This window comes from Typopeltis vanoorti, chromosome 13 (assembly GCF_054136105.1).
Source record: "Typopeltis vanoorti isolate ZY-2024b chromosome 13, IOZ_Tvanoo_1.0, whole genome shotgun sequence".
Lineage (NCBI taxonomy): Eukaryota > Metazoa > Arthropoda > Arachnida > Uropygi > Thelyphonidae > Typopeltis > Typopeltis vanoorti.
In genome coordinates this window covers 104,761,437-104,779,956 of record NC_143561.1, presented here as the reverse complement: position 1 = coordinate 104,779,956, position 18,520 = coordinate 104,761,437, and the positions used below count along the sequence as shown (strand labels likewise).

Sequence of the window (18,520 nt, the reverse complement as noted above, 5' to 3'; positions counted from 1 at the left end):
TGTGAGTAATTTTAAATTAGTTTGGTGAGTTCTCGTACTTTATCCGAACCAGTCGCTTTGCTAGGCCTAATTATACCAATGTTGCCGTATATCTTGACGTAGTCAATATTTGATTATGGTGATTTCAGTTTTAGAGTATTTGTATCTTTTGTGAAAATGGCTTTAGAGGAACCAGTCAAGTGAATTTAAACTAAAAATATGGAATCCTAACAAATTTGTTTGAAATGGGCTAATTATCAGCCGAATATGGTTAGCAGTATTTGCACAGTTATTTTCTAGTGAAACTAGTTGGTGTAACATTATTGTGTTAAGGCTTCAGACTAAAGGCTCATAAGCAGTACCGTCGACAGGGTGTAGCATAGAGGCAGCTTGCCTCACGGCGCGGCTTAATAAGGGTGCTCGTTCAGCCATATTGCGGTAAGCGCCGCAGCTACGTAGCAAGTGCGGAAAGTAGTTTTTCCAGGTGCGGAAAGAAGCTTTTGATTAACAAAAATTACTTTTTGCTCAATTAAATTATGAAGCAGATATAATAGAATACAAATAGTAAAAATGTGGTTTTAAGGACAATATTGGCAAAAACAAGGAAAGATAGCATAAGAAATGTGGACATTAGAAATAATTTAGGGTTAAAAAGTGTTGAAGAAATCCTGAACTGGTTGAAGTGTGTCACTTGAAGTGGTTTGGACATCTAATGAGAATAAACTTAGAAAGAATACCACGAAGAATGTTTGAGAATGAAATTTGAGTGGAAAAGACCAAGAGGAAGACCAGGAAAAAGGTGGAGAGACCAGATCAGAGAAGATCTAGAAAAGAGAAACCTGAACTGGTACAGTGCTTATGAAGAAAGAAAATGGGAGGATCGAAAGAAATGGAGAGATTTGTTCTGCCTGACCTCATAGTTTCTGTCGGAACCATTGTTGCTAAAGAATGTAATGTGTTAGAGACTACGAGATGACAACACTTGTCTGCCTCTCTTGATCGGATGCCCTTTATTATTAGTGACAGTCTTGGGCCAGCTCTCTCTGATTGGCTACAGGTGGAGATTGAACTGTCCCTCATCAGTTCCTTTACTGTTTCATTGGTCGTTAGGAGATGGTTTCTTCAATTTTGGATGTTGTAGTTGACATGAATGCACCTGACAACCGTGCTTCAACAATTATCCTTTGATATCGTCCTTTTTTTCTCATGACTGCAAATTTGACATTCTGATTTACAGAACCACATACCTAAACTACAGTGTACTCGTAATACAGGTGGTGTGGTTAAATGGGTATCTTCTCCTTCTAGATGAGGGCAATCATGTTTAGTTATATTGTTTTTTATTATTTTGTGACACCTCCAAGAAGTCCGAGGGCTCATCGAGGGAGGATGCCTACTTTACAACTCTCCATTTCCATCACTCCATCCATACTACACCGAACCTCTACTATTATCATCTACATCAATGCCATCTACTGCCCACCACCACCAGTATCTCTGTAAATTGCTTGTGTTCTGAAGGGTCGATTTGTCTGTATGCAGGATGAAAAACCGGAGTTTCTGAGAGAGAAAAAATCTTGCTACCTCCACATGTGATTAGCTAACTCACTTTCAACTGAACAAACTCATATAAAGACCAGAATCGAACTTAGACCTTTTCCAATCGAAGGGCGAACGTACTATCGTTCTTTCAATTGCGCTACGGAGGCGCTACAAAAAATAATGTCAGGTGTTAGCCTCATAACGAAAACGATTATTCAGTGAATCATCACCGCAATATCTAGCCACTTTGTTTAAAGGTTCCTGACTGGACAACCAAAATAAGAATTGGTTGAAACAATGAGTACAGTTTATATCAAGAGAGACAAATTTTTAAGGCAAACAAACAGAAAAAAGATTAATTTGACCTTAATATGTTTCGGATCGTCTTGATCGGTCTGAAAGTTACTCTAATTTCAAAAGGTTCGAAGAGTGTTGCAATCGTTTTTGACACTGTTCCTGCATAAGAGATGGCAACTGAGGATTCATATTGACTCCTGGCAGAGATTGTTATTGTGTGGGGTTGTTAGGAAGTATCTTTTTTAATTAAATTTCTTGGATAGCCGTTGTTTACCAGGGTCTGTGATATATGAGTTAATTCGTCCTGGAGTTCTTTTTCTCCTTGGATATGGAGTTTGCGGGAGGAAAAATCTTACCACCGGCGTATGAGAGCTGCTAACTCATCTGCAGTTGAAAATACCTGATAAAGGTTCTTCGCGTCCTAGGGAAGGGGGGAGATTCGAACCAAGTCTTTCCAACCAAAGAGTTTCGTCTATATCGACTGAGCTATGGAAGGATCTTGCTAAACTCATTTAAAGAAAGAAATGTTAAGAGATTAGTATAATCGCCTAGCTTGAGCGGTGATCATTTCAGATAAGGAGTGCGGGTATGAGAGAAATGGAAAAAAAGGATGAGGAATAATTTTCGCAGTTTTAAAAATATATCTGGAGAAGACATGAAGGAAACCAGAAGGCAGTCTAGCTTTTTTTCTATCTTTTTCATTTCTATCATTTCCTTTTTTGTTCCTAGTAAGATCGCCTTCTGCAACTTACATAAATTTAAAACATCGAAATTTTTGCTTTTATTTATTTATTGTATACAATAAACTTTATATTAAGCCAGGTTACTTGGCAGTAACTTGTTATTGGGTCTAATTGGGTATTAAAAAGAAAATGAGATTTTTATATGACCGATGATAATTTATGCCAATGATAAATTATGCCAACAAGTTTCACCAACTGGGCTGTTTGGCTTCTTAATGATATACAAAATGGTTTATAATTTGGAGAAACACTAAAACAGCTCTTTTTGACTTTCTAACAAAGATAAATTCCTTCCATCAGAAAATCAAATTCACGTTGGAACTTGAGAAGGATAGACAACTACCATTTTTAGATCTCCTAATCAAAAATCAAGCAGATGGGCATTAAAGTCTACCGTAAACCAACCCATACTGGACGTTATCTTCACTTCTCGTCTACTCACCACATTTCTCAAAAACTTACCATCATACACATGTTCAAAAAAAGAGCCACCAGCATCATATCAAAAGAAAAAGAACTCCAGGACGAATTAACTCATATATCACAGACCCTGGTAAACAACGGCTGTCCAAGAAATTTAATTAAAAAGATACTTCCTAACAACCCCACACAATAACAATCTGCCAGGAGTCAATATGAATCCTCAGTTGCCATCTCTTATGCAGGAACAGTGTCAAAAACGATTGCAACACTCTTCGAACCTTTTGAAATTAGAGTAACTTTCAAACCGATCAAGACGATCCGAAACATATTAAGGTCACTAAAAGACAGCAATGCCTTCTTCAAATACTCTGGAGTATACTTGCTCTTGTGGTTTAAGCTACATAGGTCAGACATCAAGAAGTCTTGAAATAAGAAAAAAAGGAACACGTACGGGATGTTAAAAACAACAGAATAGATAGCTCCAGATTAACCCCACACTTCTTCAACACAAGTCACACCCTTGAATGGGACAAAAGTTCCTTGCCTTATCTAGAAGAAGATTTCCGGTTTCGCAATTTCAAAGAAGCCACAGTGATTCTTCATTCTGAAAGCAGCCTAAATAGAAATCAAGGAAGGATCCTGCCTGACGTATGGAAAACCCTAATAAGATCACTAAGCTTGCCAGAATTTAATTTCACTGCAAACTACAGAGCGTGCTCACACAACAATAACTAATGAAACACACTCTCCATGAGTATGATGTTATGCGTCTTTTTAATTTATGTTATATTTTATACGTTTTTTCTATGTACTAGCGACTTTGAGATGTCTTTACCGTTTTTGTATGCCCTGAAGAAGCCAGATAGCCCAGTTGGTGAAACTTCTCCATAAAAAACCCCAGTGTAATGTTATTCTAAAATTACGCTAGTGGCCAAAAAATTATACTCACAAGAAAATGAGAATTAATAAGATTAAATAAATAAATAAATAAATAAACCCCAGTCTCAAATAAAAGTCACTTGAGCAGAATATTAGAATTTTGGCAACAATTTTAAAGATATAAATGAAGAATTCCGTACTGCATAAATATAGCTAGAAAAACCAATAGAGAGCAGGCAAACGAATTCAATCAAAATTTGTGTTAATATTTGCAAAAGAAAAGGTATTTGTTAAAAATGAAACTATCATTCCATTACATAGCTAAAGCGAACTAAAAATAGCTAAAGAGGACGTCTGGATTTCTTTTAGAGTTTTTAATAGCTGGAAAGGGAATCGAAATAAATGGGTCACATGTGTAATTTTAAGAGACTTGAACATCTTTCTGTTACAATAAAAATGAAAACAGCGAAGAGCTCTCAAAGTACAAAAACGTCTAAGGAAGAATAAAAATTACTTTTAAATTACTCTTTATTTATTTACGTGTTTATACCGTTATTTCTGTTAGTCTTGCAGACAAAACTAACAGCAAATTTTTGATTGAATGTAATGCTGTTCTGCTAGAGTTAAATAAAGTGGATTACAACATTATTGCATGTCACGGAACCACAAATTAGTAATAAATGAATCGAATAAATCCAATGCAATCATGGGCAAGGAATAATTTACTTGATCAGTACCTATTGTGCGTGCCTTTTTTTTTTTTTTGGAAGTGTGGAGATTTAGTATTCAGAAGAAACATGAATGCTCTCGAAGATTCTGCTGTTCTAAAGATGATGCTCCATAAGCTTTGCTTGGGTATGTGTGGTAGTGCATATTAAAAGGATAAATTTTAGTGTTTATGACAGTACCACTGTAACGCATTATTGAAGACGACGCGATATGCTCTTTGAATACAGACTGCTTGAATGCTGTCCAGCAGACGAGCACTATTTATAGTCTTTTCAACTTAAGCTTGCTAGCCTCTTACGAAAATTCTTTTATTCATCATGAGGTCATCGCTTCATGGTCACGCTCACAAACTAGTAAAAAATATGACACCCCATTTATAATACAAGCCTCTGATGAAATAATCAAATCCAAGATCCTTGATTCTCATGTTCTCTCTGTTGGTACTGCCGAAAACTCCAGAAATTCCTTCCCTTTCCCCCCCGGATGCTGTCTCTTCATTCCAATCTCTATTATCATAATTAACGTCACCCATAATGATCACTCTTTTCTTATTTACAAGGCAATTTGCCTATATATTTCGTTCTCATTGTCCTCCACATTACCAGATCTATAGGAACACTCAACTTTTTATCCTATGTCCACCTCTATCTCATATTATATTGCCTCAAAACAGTGACGCACCCAGAGGGGGAAGGGCCCCCCTCCCAAAGAAAAAGGAAAAACACTAGAAAAATTTCCAAAAATCTTTTCCTAATTAATTTTTTTTTTATTATTTCTGTTGTGTCATGTCTTCTATTTCTATAGTACTTATGAATTAGCGATCATTGCAGATACTCAGCAGTCATAGGTCATAATGCGATGCGTAGTATGTATTCTCCAATCGACTACTCAACTCGCCTTCCCCCCCCCCCCCAAGATTAAATCCTGAGTGCGCTACTGCCTTAAAAACTACTGCCACTATTTTAATCTTACATCTCCACGGTAGATATGATATTTTTCTTCATGAAAAATATCATATCCGCCTATCTCTGTCCCTCTCAGGATATCATCATCATCATCATCCAGCCATATCTCGCTTACTCCGGCAATTTTTTGTGGACGGGAGGGACGAATAAACGCGATCCATGCAGCAGTTTCGTTCTCCTTATTTCGAATTCTCTGGCATTAATAAACGAGCATAAAAAATCATTTCTTGTTCTATTCCAAGTCCTACTACCACTACTTCTCGAGTGCGACTGAATCCACTTCTAAATCCAGCATCTACACTTTTCACGCCGTTAATATTTTCGTTGTTTGCAGTCAATATTAGTGAAATATTAGTAACATTATAAATTCATTGTCTTTTTCTTATGAAATAAAATAAAAATTATGTCACTTTTATAAAATTGTATTTACGAGCTACATACTGTGTGTGTGTGTGTGTGTGTGTGTGTGTGTGTGTGTGTGTGTGTGTGTGTGTGTGTGTGTGTGTGTGTGTGTGTGTTTATATATATACTAGGGGGCTCCTCCCCCTGGCGCCCAACCCACCCTTGTTCCAGACTGGTAGGCCGGTTCTCCTTGAATTCTGATGACTCGAATTTTGAAAACTCGAAAGGGGGTTCCTCCCCCCTGGTACCTACATCCCCCCCCCCGAGTTCTGGACTGGTAGGCCGGTTCTCCTTGAATTCTGATGACTGGAATTTTGAAGACTCGATACTCATGGTAGCCCTGAGTTTCAAAACGTTTCAAATAACTTGACAAAAAACGTGACACAAAAACGTTACATAAAAAGCTTATCATTTTATATATATATATATATATTTATATATATATAATATGTGTGTGTGTTAAAGATACCAAGACATTTCTTGGTTTTAATCCTTTTCCCAAGGATTGAAACCAAGTATAAAATTTCTTGGTATCTTCAACGTATAATAAACCCAAGGTAAAAAACTCTCTTATAATGTTACTGGGAGCATTTAAAAAGCCTGTTAGTAATTTCACAATTTCAGTCCTGCGGAATGAAGGCCATTACAGATTCCACTATAATTACGGTCAGCAGCAAGAGCTTCTCTAGGATTTTTTCAGCCAATTCCAGATTCAGTTGATCGGTAGCGCGTACGTGTGGGTTTTTTTTATTTATTTATTTTTATTTGTTTTTTATTTATTTTTATTTATTTTCTTGAGAAGGATTTAAAAAATAGCATATATTTAGCATGTCATGTTAACCTCAGCGATGGTGGAAGGTGGTATCTATATTTCTGTAGCTTTTGTAAATGTTTGAACTAAAAGGTGCTTCTACTTCCTTTGGAGAACCAAAGACAATACAATACAATAAAACGACTTCCCTTTTTTTTTTTTTTGGAGGTGGGGGGTAAGGATTTTTTTCACTGAAATGAAAAAAAAAAGTTCCCATAAAAGACATCATATATTTTTCAGGTGTCCGAGAAGCAGTGATTTAGATAAAATATCTCATAGCTAGTTAGCCAGATGTTTAAATTATTTCTTTTGTTTTGAATTAAATTATTTTATTTTGATTATATTATTTAGACGAACAAAAATTGGCCAAATTTTTAAAATGTAAATAAAAGAAAAATAAAGCCTCCGTCTTTAAATTTATTCTTCAAAAAGAGTAACTTTTAGCCTAACTTTTTTGGAAATATGTAGGCAGTTGAACTCGTTCCTTCATATTCACTTGTACTTGAATTCAATAGATATGGACTAGATGGTCAGGTCTTCATGAAGACCTGACCATCAGATATGAAGAACTTGAGAGTACGGCAGACAACTGCTGACAACTCTTTTTTCATACGGTTGTGGTATAATTGTCTGAAATAGTGCAAGTTCTAAGTCTATTTTCTTGAGTTAGAGTTCTGAACGCCGAGTTTGTGGGACGAAACTACCTATCTGCGTCCTATATCGACTAACTTAAACCAGTTCGTTGTTGAGTTTCGTTTTTTTTTTTTTTGAAGAATACTTATTTATTCGTATGGGGTTTCCTCCTCTTTCTTCCTCGTCCCTTTAGGGGCGGGTTAATCCCTCCTAATGAGGGAGAATGCTATTTTAAATTACTTTAAAACTGTGGTTTGTTGCTACTATTGTTGTTCATTGAACGAGAAGGGTTAGGTTTGCATATTGCTGTCTTCATCCCCTCCCCCAAAAAAAATCCAGAAATAAGTAACTTCAGTGGCTCTAAATTACAATACCAAAAAAAAAAAAAAAAGTTAGTTCTTAATTTTAAGTATTTGTGTAAGTAATAATAATAATACGATATTAGTATATTACAATATTAACTAGGCAGTAACTACAAACTTTTTTTTATTTTCATTTATTTATCATAATCTGTTTTTAAGGACAATTACTTGTAACAAATGACGCGTCCCGGAGGTTTGTTACAATATATAATAGTAATGCTGCCTTTCTATCACGTGACAAAAGGACGCTTGCCTATAATCAACATCCGACGTGCCTGGAGCACCGGAAACTAAAACGCAGCGTGGTCTGCTCCTGAGGGTAATAGCCTGACCTTCACTTAAATTCCAAGTCGTTGACGTCACACAGAAAACAGATGTAAATATCAGAGGAGGTATTCAAAAATTGACAATTTCTTCAACTTTTTGCAAGCATTTTTTTAAAAATCGTCGTTAATTAGTTCCTCCTCATTTTGCTATTTGACTCTCTTGATGTAAGACGATATCACACGCCCGTTCAACTCCAAGTAACAATTCTTCTGGCGTCTGCATGATTCATTTTATTAAGTATTTATTCTAATAGTGCACATCTGAGCTCGTAAAAAAAAAAAATCAAATATGAAAAAAAAATATAGTGAGCCAAGTACGAAAAAAAGCAATAGCTGGCTGCAATTTAAAGATGCTTGCTTTAACTGACATTATTTTTAATGATAATTAGTGATGTTAATGGATAGTAGTGCGGTGTGGTTGTTGGGAGAACAACCACACCGCACTGCTATCCCTTATGTAATGGTTCTTACACATGTCCATTGTTTAAGAACCATTCCAAGAAGAAGTCAATAAATGATAATAACAGAAAGAAGAGTAAAAAGAACAGTAAATTAGTGACAATATAATTTGATACATTCATTTTTGTTACTGGACTGGTTCTTTATAATACGCATATTCTTCTAAATATTAAATAGTATATATTTATATACCTTAAATATTATATATTTAAATAATGATTTATTATTTCGTAACCAAATGAGGGAAAATAATCGTTTTCAGTGACGTTAAACTCTGTTAACACTTAATACATTAAATTTCATTCTTTATAACCTGAGTTCGATTCTTATCGTGACGATCTTTATATGGGCTCTTCAACTAAAGGTGAGTTAGTAGATTTCATACCAGAGTAGCAGAATTTTTTTTTCCCTCCAGAAAACACGAGTTTTTCACCATGCATACAGGCAAATCCACCTGGAGAATAGGCAGACAAAAATAGTTGGCGGGCAGTAGGTGGTGTTGTCTGTGTGTGTGTGTGTGTGTGTGTGTGTGTGGTTGGTAGAGTAAGCAGGTAGTGAAGATGATGAGTTGTGTGAAGTAGAGTAGAGTACCCTACTTCGAAGAGTTGTTTGACTCCTTGAAAATGTGACATAATGGTAATAGTAATACGAAGATTTGCCTTCATAGAGTTTCTGCTTGGTCTCTGAAAATGAACTTTGATTAAAAACTTGCGTCTCTATCATCAGGCTAGTGATAAAATAATTTAATGTAAAGGCACTAATAAAGATGCATACTTATGGGCTCCCTAGGTGGTTTGTCGCCTTTTACCATGGTACAAAACGATGGCAAAATTTTATTTCCGTGTAAGTTTTATTCTCCAGTTCGAAACCATTTAGGTTTCAAAAATATATATTATTAATCTCTTGGGATGGGAATAATTTTCAATTGTTGGGAGAAAAAACCTTTATGATATAGTTTACTTTAGAGCAAATATTTACAAGCACGGCCGGTGCTAAAGTTTCAGATTTTTCATATTATACCATTCATTAGTTTAGGACTATGCAAGATCCGTAAAACGTTTTTGGTGCTCGTTGTTTTTTGTAAAGACATCGAATTTGAAAACTTTACTCTTTTAGGTGTTGACTGGCTATAAAATCCCATGGAAGAGTTTAGGCTGAAATTTGCTGTTCGGCTTTGTGGAAACAGTAGAGCATGCAGTTAGTTCCTAATTCACCCCCCCCCCCCTTTTTTTTTTTACAAGGAGATAAGGCTAGGTAGGCATTTACAGGTAAATGGAACTAGAAAAAAAAGCAATTACTTTAAAAAAAAGGGGAGGGGATAGGTGTGGGCGTAGTGGTTTCAATGTGGCAAAATATTAAGTTATGCATTTCGGATAGAAAAGTTTTCAATGTGTATATTATACTGATGGGATTGTTCACTTCTGAAATTGATGTGGCCAGAAATTTGAAAAACTGACAAAACAGCACAGGGAATCAATTGGTTGCATAAAAACACGATTACTGGTAGGAACGAAGAAGTCATCATTCCTCTTGAGAAGACTTGAGTACTTCTGCACCTGGGCCTGCTGTGCTCAGATTTAGTACCTTGGGTTTCTTGGAAGTGGTTGAGAGGTTGCAGAGGCAGGTTACCAAGATGGTTTCATCAAGTCCAAGAGATATGATAAAAACCTATCGACTACTTTAATGATTTCATATTTTCCATATATGAGAGGTGGGGAAAAGCATAACAGCTCATCATTGGAAATTGAATAAAAGTATAGTTAGTAGGAATGTAAGGTTTAGATTTTTTTTTTTTTTTTTTTGGTATGAGGATGGCGAATGAATGGAATGTTTCCTGGGGAATTTTCTGTGCTCTGTTGATTAATCAGTTTAAGAAGAGATATGATAGGTAAATTGTGAATAATGGTTATTTTAGACCTCCCGCTATTAGTCTTGGACTCGATGGCGATAATAATAATAATAATAATAATAATAATAATAATAATAATAATAATAATAATAATAATAATAATAATAATAATAAAGTTAACCCCAGTTTTGTGAATTAAGTCTTTTAGCATAAAGGTCTAAAATTGACCTTGACGTAAATACGAAGCTAAATAATTATACTAGAATCAGTAGCATAGTTGTTTTAACTATGAAAAAATAAAAATAAAAATAAAAATCCATGCATCTTATATTATCTGTTTCTCTAGTTAATAAATGCAGTATTAATCGCGTTAGAATTAAAATGAAAGGGTTGAGTTTCTTCTAAAAGCTGTCTTATTTATTATTTTTTATTAAGTAATAATAAAAATCTTTGAAATAAAGCTGGCAACAAACGTTTACTTACGTAAAGCGTAAATGCAACTAGAAAAAAAAAGTAAATAAATAAATAACAACAATAATAATAATAAAGCAATAAACATATTCTAAAACAAATAAATAACAAGGATAAAAAACTGCCATTAAACATTATAAAATTTAACAGAATTTACTTAAATTCAGGTATAAAGTTGCCAGTTGTTTTGAATTTAATAGTATAGAAAACTTTTAGAATTCTCAGCTGCGATGCATATCCTTTTCTTTTCTCTTTTTTTTTGTTATTAAATTGAAGGTTTTTTTTTTTAATTAAAAATTAAGTTAACTTTAATTTAACGGTTTCACGTGAGTCTTGTACAAGTTATTTTTTATTTTATTTCATCTTATACATCTTAATTTGTTTTGTGGACTTTCTTTTTCACAGCCTTCAGATAAATTTTAAAATTTAGATAAGGAATATCTTACTCTAAACACCAACAAAGGATTTATTTTTATTTTTATTTTATTTCTGCCAAGCATTAGAAACGCAGTGTCACCATTTATAGGAATGAGGTCATGATGCTGAGAGTTTGTTAAGCTATTAGTTTATTTTAATACTATCCACGTTATGCACAGTTAGGTCACGAGAAGCAGAGTTTTTTAATGCCTGTATCGTCTCGACAAATTATGTAACAAAATTTGTGAAACCACTGCTAGAACATAAGAAATTTATGCCACACCTAGGTAGAAAAATACATTCAAAATCTGACCCTAAAATAAAAATAATAACAATAAATAAATAAAAAAACCTGCATGCAGGGTGATAAATAAAACGAATACAAGGCTTATTTACTTCAGTATTGTTTAATATAAATAAATATAGCAAAAGATATACCATGGGAAGCAGAATTATAGAAAGCATTATGTGTGTGATACATAAATAGAGAAGAGGGACAGATTTTGAAAAATCAATAAATAAATATCAAAATCAAAAATAAATAATAATCAATAAAAAATCAATATGCGCCTTAAACATATGTGTAAAAATTAAGAAATGCCGAATCAACAGAAAAAATCAAAAATCATGGCTTTTAAAATTACCATTTCCAGTCAGAAGTAAAACCATGATTGAAAATAAAATTTTAGAACGAATTAATTTCTTAAAATACCTTGGATGTGCTGATTTTTTTTAATAATACTTCAAGTGTATTTAAGCATGTTCAAATTTCATACCGCTCGCTCATCACGTTGCGCAGCACCCATCAAGTAGTCACTAAATTTCTGATAAGGAGATTTGATCAGTTACTTTTCAGGTCACAAATCAGGGTGAGATAGCTGTATGTCTCTTGAATTGACAGATAAGTTGCTTTAGCAAAATTCATAAGAGCTGAAGTGGAACCACTTGCAGATGTGTAGCAGTCTTTAATTCCAGCTATAGTTAAATATTTTAGGGACTGGAACAGAAACAATACCTGTACCTCTAGGAGCAGTTATAAGTCTCATCTAAACACTTCCACACTTGTCAGTTACCTTACAGGGACCAGTGTGTGTGGTTTTCCCAATACAAAAGCCTTAAATCTAGCTTTCTGACCAGCACGAGTTTGTTTCTGAACAGGCGTAATGTTGAGAACTTCATATTTTTATGAGGAACCCCAGAAAAATATCTGTTTTTTTAAATTCCTTGATGGGAAGTGATATGTTCAATTGTCTTTATTTTTCCATCCTTAACAAGTCTTCCCAGCTTTGTCACTGGTATCCACTTCTTCTCACCTTCCTTTCCTCGTCTTCGACCACGTCTTCTACCTTTTCTTCTGCTTCGTCCACTACCACAACTACAATCCCATAATTCACCATACAAACCTCCTCTTCCACCACCTCTACTGGCTGGACCTGTGTCGGCCATTGTGAATCCTTCTTAGCTTTAATAAAAGACTAAAGTGAAAAAAATAATTTTAGTGACATCTTTTCTAAGTTTTTTTTTTATTTCCCTTTAACGTTTGAGTTGTTTGGAATTACAGAAAAAGCAACTTAGGCTATGAGGCTAGTATATTATATCTATGAAGTGTGTGTGTGTGTGTGTGTGTGTGTGTGTGTGTGTGTGTGTGTGTGTGTGTGTGTGTGTGTGTGTGTGTGTGTGTGTGTGTGTGTGTGTGTGTGTGTGTGTGTGTGTGTGTGTGTGTGTGTGTGTGTGTGTGTGTGTGTGTGTGTGTGTGTGTGTGGATATATATCCCTATATCTCTAAAAAGTCGTGTGGAAAAACACGAATTTTTAGAGATATAGGGATATATATGGAATTATAACCGTAGCAGCTAAGGCTCTGAGACCAGTGTATTTTATTATTGTTAACTTTGTTTGTTCTTTTGACCAGTTTGTCTGTTTTGCAGTTCAGGTGAAAAACTCATATTTTCAGGAGGGAACCATTCCACCTCATATGAATCTGGCTAACTCACATTCAGTTAAAAAGTTCTTTCTGTCTGTCTCCCACTATCGTCATTTAGTTAGGAATATGCTGGCAATTATCTGCCTTATTGTCTTCGCCAAAAGGCTAGTTGGAAGTGATTGGCTCAAATACTCTTAGTGACTTGGTTTAGCCAGCTGTATACTTTTTCAAAAAATGTTTGGGGACGAGAGTGTTCTGTGTATCTCCTTTGAGATTATTACAGGATTTATTTAATATCACAAGAGAATGAGCAAGTGTTGATGCTGATGATGTCCTTAAGAGAAAAAAAAAACATCACTTTGAATATGAAAATATATGTATTGATGATGATGATGATGTACGAGAATGCCTAAAAGACTATGCGAGTATATTTGTTTCTTACTTTTGGAATCTATTAGAGTAGATTCTGAGTTTAAAACTGGTTCTAAAACAGTATGTCTGTTAAAGTTCAATTTAAAAAAAAAAACATTTATTTCTTTTTTTTGTCACTCACACATGAAGGCTTGAAAACCCATAGTATGTTTGTACCGTGCTAGGTACTAATGAATAGCAGATTTCCAAAATTTGATGGATATGATTTACAAAAAGTCCTGCAAAACTAGTTACCCCATCTTCATCCGAAAAGCCTTTATAAATGTTCTTCGCACCATAGATTCAAACTTAGATTTTTCCAACAAAAGAAAAACTCAGTTTAACCTTCTCTACAAAGCTGAACTCAGGTTTTCTTTGACTGCTGATTAGCTTCATGCTAACTTTGATTCAAAGACGTCCGGCAAGAAAGAAAGCGAACTAATGAACATGGAAATATTCGCAGTCAGCTCAGTCTTCCATTAGTCAATATAATCACATCCTTAATTGACATCCCGTTCGCATTGGTAGTGACCTGTAAATTCAGATGAAAATCAAGCTTTGATTATCTAATATATTCAAAACAATCATTGAGCAAGATAACTAAGCATACCGGCCACTGAATTAGAAACTTCGCAGAATCAGTGGTTTCCTTATGCTAGTGCCAATACCGATCCTCGTCAAATCTCTGCGCATAGTTCGGTGAGATATGGGCCGAAAACAACCTTCATTAAATGCTTCAGTCAATTGTTGCACACCGAAAATGCTATTCCGTACAAGCCTTCTCAGACGATGGCGATATCTTTCCCGATAGACTGTGTTAGGACCACAGTTATGTCTCTTAGAAATGCAATTTGGATTATTTTCCCACTGATTAAACACCTTGGCTATCTCACCCTTTGAGAAATCAGTGAACTCTGCTGTTTTAAAAATCGGGTATGAGGGTATTTAAAAATCGGGTATCTATCTCACCTGCAGGTGGACGGGGTCTGCTGCAGGTGAGACAGACTGTGGAAGAAGAAGAAATTAGCTTAAAACGTTACATCGACAATGGCTCTGAGCAAATGCTTCAAGCAGTTACACAAGAGGGTCTTCTGAAAGCAACAGGAAACAAATGCGATTACAAAAAGGAACAACAAAATAGCCGATATGTGCGTTGGAAAAAACAAACCTTTGCATGGCCAATCTCTTAGAGATACTGAGGACAAAATTGACGTGAACAAGACGTGGCAATGGCTACAATGTGGATATATTAAAAAAAAAAAGAAACAGAAGGATTTATTCTACAGCTCAAGAACGGGAATTACAAACTAATGCAATGAAACCAAAAATTTTGAACAGCAAATGCAGATTATGCGATCAGAAAGATGAGAGACTGTAGAACATCTAATCAGTGCCTGCAGCACGATAGCCTATCTGACTATAAATACCGACATGATCAAGTGGCCAAAATAATTCATTGGCATGTATGCAAAAAATATGGCTTTCATACATCTGATAACTGGTGGCAGCATAAAATAGAGACAGTATTGGAAAACGAATCAGCAAAAATTCTCTGGGACTTTTGAATACAAACTGATTGGCATTTTTAACACAATAAACCTGACATCACAATTATCGAACACCGACAGGTTTGGATTATCGATATCGCAGTACCCAGCGATAACAACATTAACAACAAAGAACTGGAAAAAAATTACTAAATATCGAGATCTGGCAATCGAAGTTGGCCGGCTGTGGCTTGAATACACCAAAGTCATCGATGCAACTTCAAAGATGCTAACCAACTATTTACAGCAATTAAACATCAACGAAGTGACCCCACCCATATGACTTACAAAAAAACAACATTACTTGGAACACTCCATATTTTACACGCTACCTGACGGACTATTCTTAGATTCTTGGGTAGAATCTGAATTGTTCTGTATCACCAGTCAAATTGTTGTTTAAACGATATCTTGTTTTGACTGTGTATCAGTTACATGAATAAAATAATAATAATAATAATTCCAAAGCAACATCGGTCTGTTATTAGGGAAACTAAGTGTGCCGAGAAAATATTCATACCAGTGCGTGACCACAGCCTGTAGATTAGCTTCCTAGAATATCAGCTGTTGTATGCCATTTGTGATAAGGTCCCACTAATCTGTATTTTTCATAATGCTGCACTGCACGATGCGATTTCGCCGATTGTGGTGTAATTATCAGATTGCTCAAATCTCATAACCAATCCCACAAGCCTCTAACTTCAACAAGCTATATCCATCCAAATGACTAGTGTTATATATATATATATATATATATATATATATATATATATATATATATATATATATATATATATATATATATATATATATATATATATATATATAGAAGAAACAATAATAAAACACTGAAGATATTAAGGAAACTGAGAAGCACAGGTTAATTGTATTAGATAATTAAAAATAAAAAACGTTGTATTAAAGTTCCAGTTGTTCTATTTACGTGCGATTGAAGATATTAAGATATTTTCTTAATATCTTCAGTCTTTTATTATTGTTTCTTCTACCTACAAAGATACCTGATGAAGGCCATAATAAGCCGAAACTAATTGTATCATTAACGTTTTCTAACTTATTCTCGGTTTGTTAGTCATTAAATATTTTTTTAACCAAGTCAATGCTCATGAATATATATATATGAACGAGTAAACCCTGGAAATATTTGTGACGCAGTCTTTCACAAAACTTCAAATTCCATGATTATGATTATTGTATATATATTGTAATCAATCAATAATAATGATCAATAGAGTAATCGATATTTAATATTTTGATTACTCTAATGGTATGTTACATCTTTACCTAGTTCGATTGACAATATTTATTAATATAATAAATTAGTCTGAGTGCACTATATATCATTGTTTTGTGATCCCTGAAGATAGCAATGTAACATTGTCGTATTATAGGTGGTTATAAGATTTATAATTAATAATGTAGTTTACTTTGTAATTTTCTAAAAAAATTAGAAGTATGTCTAACCAACGTATAAGCTTATCTACAAGAATTGTGATCTGCTGTGCTTCTTTAAGGATGATATTTGATCAGTTTATTTAATTCCTGCATAATTTTATGTCCATTGAAGCTTTTAAGAATTTCTGACACTTGAAAATATTCAAAGTGGCTTTAATGATTGAGCCCACGATTTCATTGTATTATTCTGGAAACAACATCGATGGTAAGTGAACACAAATTTTAATTTTCCTACGTTAAGTATGTGAAAAATAGACGAGTGTGCAGTATCTTTGCCTCTGTGTAACCTATGCCACTATTGATGGATTATATGTCTTATTGAGTATTAGGAAAGTTAGGAAGCCAAAACTAATTAATTATATTAATTCCAACTAATTCTAATTAAAACTAACTAATTATATTAATTCTGATCGACTGTAAATTAAAATGGTGAATGTGATTCTCTTACTGCTGCTTTAATCTTTATGTTTTTGCTCTTTTGTAGAGGATTTGTTTTTCCAGTCTACCTTGCCCTTTTCAAAAGGCATGGTATTGACTTATTTATTATAATAACTTTATTGTGGTTTATGTAATCTGTGTTCGAAGACTTACTTGGTCATATAAGAGGTATGACAGATATTGTGTGGATAGTTTGGGTCCCTGCGATGAGTCTTCTGACTCTATGGAGATACTCGTATAATAATAATAATTATTATTATTTTTTATTATTTTTTTATTGTTCTTTCAAATATTTGCATTTGTACAATGATCATCTATTCAGTATATTATTTTACAAGGTTCAGCACTTTGTGCTACATATAATGAGATTTAAATAGTAATGATGATAACAGTTTATATATATATATATATATATATATATATATATAACAATCATAATAATAATTTACAATTATATTGCTCAGAGTTACATAAGTTGTATAATATTACATGTTGTAGTTTACTATTTTTTTTTTCAAGTTTGAAAAGGTGTGATTATACAACAGTATTTACACATATGCAATCTAAATATTATGTTTACTTATTTTCACAAACATATGGTGTAAACTCATGATTTACTTTTAAAGAATTTTTTTTTTTTTTACATTGGATACATTTGTTAAGTTATTATATACATTACATACATTTGTTACAATTATTATATACATTACATACATTTGTTGCAAATTAATATATACATTACATATATTTGTTTATATATGATACTTTACTTACATTTGTTTACATGTGATATTTACATTACGTACATTATTTTTTTTTTTCATGCGATACGTACATTAGATGCATTTGGTTACATATGATACATCTTGGATGAGAACTAATTTTTTTTTGCTTTCATCCTCGAAGCTTATAAGTAAGCTTATCTGAGGATGACACCAGTTGGTTATTATGTATTTTTTTTTTTTTTACTGTGTTGGGAAGCTACGAAATCTGTGATTGAGAAATTTGCGCGCGCGCACTCACACGCGCACACACGCACTCACACGCGCACGCACGCACTCACACGCACACGCACGCACACACACACGCGCGCGCGCGCACGCACGCACGCACACACACACACACACACACACACACACACACACACACACACACACACACACACACACACACACACACACACACACACACACACACACACACACACACACACACACACACACACACACACACACACACACACACACACACACACACACACACACACACACACACACACACACACACACACACACACACACACACACACACACACACACACACACACACACACACACACACACACACACACACACACACACACACACACACACACACACACACACAATAACTTGGAATGTATTGATGCGTCGCTGAACTGGATGCCTGAGCGAATATATTG

At 34.3% G+C, this 18,520-nt stretch overlaps 1 pseudogene; it reads right to left on the bottom strand.

Moving 5' to 3' along the window:
• Nucleotides 1-12,057: 12,057 nt before the first annotated feature.
• LOC150100436 (small ribosomal subunit protein uS5 pseudogene) lies at nucleotides 12,058-12,733 on the bottom strand (annotated as a pseudogene).
• Between the last annotated feature and the right edge of the window lie 5,787 nt (nucleotides 12,734-18,520).